Below are 359 nucleotides of genomic sequence, written 5' to 3'. Positions count from 1 at the left end.
ATGAATATTATGGCAACCAGACCATTAGATTCCACACCGAATTGTGGAGTTCAAATTGCAATTCTTGAGAAGAAACTCAAGTGTTTACACCGAAACATTATTGTTTTTAAGCCGATGTTTTCTAAACATCGATGTTTTTAAGCCCATGTTTTCTAAACATCGTTGTTTTGTCCCAATTTTTCATTTTTTTCCAAATGAAAACTAAAAATTTACAGTATAAATAGATTCCTATCAACAATGTGGTCGAAAAGTACCTCCAACCTACACGCTAACGACATGATAGAGATAAATTACGACTAGAAAAACAACGATGTTTTAAAATATCTTTGCTCAATATTAAAATACCATTGCATACAAAT

Source organism: Halyomorpha halys, unplaced genomic scaffold, assembly GCF_000696795.3.
Source record: "Halyomorpha halys isolate HHAL.00 unplaced genomic scaffold, Hhal_1.1 Scaffold747.1, whole genome shotgun sequence".
Taxonomy (NCBI): domain Eukaryota; kingdom Metazoa; phylum Arthropoda; class Insecta; order Hemiptera; family Pentatomidae; genus Halyomorpha; species Halyomorpha halys.
This window is presented reverse-complemented; position numbering follows the sequence as displayed.